Source organism: Triticum aestivum, chromosome 7B (genome assembly GCF_018294505.1).
Source record: "Triticum aestivum cultivar Chinese Spring chromosome 7B, IWGSC CS RefSeq v2.1, whole genome shotgun sequence".
Classification (NCBI taxonomy): Eukaryota; Viridiplantae; Streptophyta; class Magnoliopsida; order Poales; family Poaceae; genus Triticum; species Triticum aestivum.
Window position 1 is genome coordinate 625,349,912 of NC_057813.1, and position 4,186 is coordinate 625,354,097.

Here is a 4,186-nt window from a genome sequence, read left to right on the forward strand (position 1 = left end):
ACACCACTCTCATTACCGACATAATCATTTCACTCTAGCCCATCACCCAGATGAACCAGACCTGACACGACTCTAAGCATAGCAGGCATAGCAAGGTAGGAACAACACATACATATGGCTCAATCAACTCCTACACATGCTAGTGGGTTTCATCTAGTTACTGTGGCAATGACAGGTCATGCAGAGGAAATGGGTTCAACTACCGTAGCACACAGCAGTTTGAATCGCGTTGTCTTAATGCAGTAAAAGAGAGCAGGAGCGAGAACATGGGATTGTATCGATATGATCAAATGGTTGGTTGCTTGCCTGATGGTTTGATGCACGGATACGGTTCTTCGTTAGGGTAATCACGGTACTCCTCGGGAACAGATCCTGTCGCAAAGGGCATCGATACACAAGCATCACCAAACAATGTGCAACAATATGATGCATGCATGAAACATGGCAATATGAGTGTGTTGGGCTAATGCAACTAAAGCCAGAAGGGTTTGAACAAATTTGAATCAAAGATTCAAATTCCAAATTCAATTATGGCCTTTTAAAGTGCCTTTTCTTGTTCTGATTAAAACATCAATTTAACTTGTTTGATCATGCATGAAAATAGTACAAATGGATAGACTGGATTTTTCTGATCATTTTTCATATATAATTTGTCCAATTTGGAGTTACAGAATAAAAGTTATGAATTTTTGAAGTTTAATTAATATTCTGGAATTTCCTGATTTAATTTAAATCCAGAAATTCAATTACTGCGTCAGCCTGACGTCAGTGTGACGTCAGCAGGTCAACGGAACAGGTCTGGTCAAACCTGACAGTGGGTCCCACATGTCAGGGTGATTATTTTAATTAAAACTTAATTAAAACTAATCCTGTTTAATTAACAGGGATGGGCCCCACCTGTCATTGGCTCAGAGGAGTCAACCAGGGCCCACCCGTGGTCAAAGTCAGTGTCGGCTGCCGGCGTTTAGTCGCCGGCGAGCCCGACGCGGCGGCGGAAGTGATTTTGGTCATTTCGGCCACCAAATGGACCGCGGAGGCCACCGGAGTGGAGCTGAGGGCAACCCGCAGCTCTTGGCGGAGCCCGTTGGGGTCGGGGTGGCCGGAGTCGACGGCGGCGAGCTCGGCTGCGGCCGCCGGGGTTCGGTCGTGCACGGGAACGGTGCTGGAGCTCGAAGTCGAGCAAAGCGAGGCGCTAGGGATGCTCTACGGGGTTCTGTGAACTCGTTGGACTTGCCGGGGTGACCAAATGGTCACCGGAGCTGCGTCGACGGCGAGCTCGGCGACGGCGGAGGTTCGGCCGTGGTGGGGAGGAGGCTACGGTGAGGGAACGAGGGGAAGGAGAGGGGGAAACGGTGGCGTAGCTCACCGCGGTTGCAGTGGCGTCGAAGCGGGCTCGGGGACGCGCTGGAGACGGCGAATTCGACGGCGACGGTGATCGGAGCCCGAAGAGGGGAACGGCGACGTGGCGGCGATGCAGGGCTTCCGGGGAGCTGTGGAGCGGTGGGGAGGAAGAGGGAGTCGAGGCGGAGCTCCTGAGCTAGTCGGGGGAGCGAGGGGTGGTCGGAGACGGTGGCTAAGGCGAACGGCGGCGACGGTGGTGTTCGGCCGGGCGAGAGAGAGAGCGAGGGAGAGCCGTGGGAGAGTGAGAGAGAGCAGGGAGGAGGCGTGGCGTCGTCCAGGGACACCGAAGCGAGGAGGGGAGGGCAGGCAGGCAGGGAGAGAGGTGGCGTGGCGCGGTGGCCGTGCGCACGCGCCGGCCACACGCCTGGCCGACTGGCGCCAGGAGGACGACGGCGGTGGTGGGCTGGGCTGGCTAGCTGGGCCGGCCAGCTGGCTGGGCCACACAGGTAAGTTTTCCCCTTTTTTTCTATTTCTGTTTTTATTTAATATATCTGCAACTTTGTTGAATTAAATAAAATACCTAGGCAACTCCAAAAATCACCAAACTACTCCTGGTCCATAGTTGGATTATTTCCAACATGAAACATTTTAGTTTGGAGATATTTGAGCATTTAAATATTTTATATTATTTTAAATGCCCAAATTCAAATATTTATGATTTAAATCAAAAACCTTAGGATGGCCTAGGAAAATGTGCACCACTTTTGGCAGAGGTTCTGAACCAAGGCAAAAATGATGGGCATTTTAGAAGGGCATTTCAGGTTCATTGAAAAATTATTTTAGTAACCCTAGTTGGTTTCAGAGGGGACTGGGGGTTCTGTCATCCCCATTTCAAGTTTCTGATGAAAGAGTAAACATGATGCAACACTCTAATGCATGACTAGCTAGGGTGTGACAACTCACCCCCACTCAAAAGAATCTCGTCCCGAGATTTGGGTTCCTCCGTGAAGAAGGCGGGATATTCAAGTCGAAGACGATCCTCCCTTTCCCAAGTTGCTTCATCCTCAGAATGGTGCGACCATTGAACCTTGAGAAACTTGATATTATGACGTCGCGTGGTACGTTCGGCTTGATCGAGGATACGAATGGGGTACTCTCGATATGTAAGATTATCTTGGAGATCAAGCGTTTCGTGGTCCACTTCATGGATAGGATCCGAGAAGCAACGCCTGAGTTGAGAAACGTGGAAGACATCGTGAACTCTGGAGAGGTGCGGAGGTAGTTCCAACTGGTAGGCAACTTCTCCTCGTTTGGCAAGAATGCGAAAAGGTCCAATGTAACGAGGAGCCAATTTGCCTTTGATACCGAAACGATGGGTTCCCTTCAGAGGGGTGACCCGAAGATAAGCCTTCTCGTCAACCTCGAAAGTCATAGCCTTATGTTTTCGGTCATATTGACTCTTTTGACGGGATTGGGCTGTTTTCAACTTTTCACGAACGATACGAACTTGTTCTTCTGCTTCCTGAATCATATCCGGGCCAAAGAATTATCTTTCCCCGGTTTCTGACCAATTAAGGGGTGTTCGACATCGTCGTCCATAGAGGACTTCAAAAGGGGCTTTACCCAAGCTAGATTGATAGCTGTTGTTGTAAGCGAATTCGGCAATTGGAAGGCACTTCTCCCAGTCCATTCCGAATGAGATAACAGAGGCTCGAAGCATGTCTTCTAGAATTTGGTTGACGCGTTCCACTTGACCACTTGACTGAGGGTGGAAAGCGGTGCTAAAGGAGAGACGAGTTCCCATAGCATTTTGGAAACTTTCCCAAAATCGAGAGGTGAAAAGACTTCCTCGATCCGAATTGATTTCCAAAGGAACACCATGGAGGGACACTATTCGGGAGATGTACAAGTCTGCCAGTTGGCTAGCGGTTATACTCTCACGAACAGGTAAGAAATGAGCTACTTTGGAAAGACGATCGACCACGACGAAAATAGCATTATTCCCTCTTTTGGTCCTGGGAAAACCGGTAATGAAATCCATACTAATTTTATCCCATTTGCATTCAGGAATAGCTAAGGGTTGAAGGGTGCCAGCAGGCCGTTGATGCTCTGCTTTTACACGACGACAGACGTCGCAATTTGCAATATACTGAGCAATTTCTCTCTTCATCCTAGTCCACCAGAACCTCTGGCGTAGATCCTGATACATCTTGGTACTACCGGGATGAATAGTGAGAGGAGATTCATGAGCTTCCTTAAGGATTAATCGCCTTAGGTTGCGCACTTTGGGAACTACTAGTCGATCCCCGAAGTATACGACTCCTTGATCATTAATGGAGAAACAATCCGCAATTCCTTTCTGAATGTTCCTCTTGATGCGGGAGATTCCCGGATCTACCTTCTGTGCTTTGATAATTTGATCCGTAAGGGTAGGTTTTGCTATCAAGGTGGAGAGAAAACCTTGAGGAACAATGTGAAGGTTAAGCTTTCGAAATTCCTCATGGAGAAGCGGTTGACTTTGTTGTAACATCAGGTTGTTACAATAAGATTTACGACTTAGCGCATCAGCCATGACGTTGGCTTTCCCTGGGGTATAGGTTATCCCTAAGTCGAAGTCAGTGATCAATTCAACCCAACGTCTCTGCCTGAGATTCAAATCCGGTTGGGTGAAAATATACTTCAGACTTTGGTGATCAGTGAATATTTCGCAACGATTACCGAGGAGGTAATGTCGCCAGGTCTTAAGTGCATAGACTACGGCTGCAAGCTCTAGATCATGAGTAGGATAATTCTCCTCATGTGGGTGCAATTGCCGTGAAGCGTAAGCAATTACGTGTCGATCTTG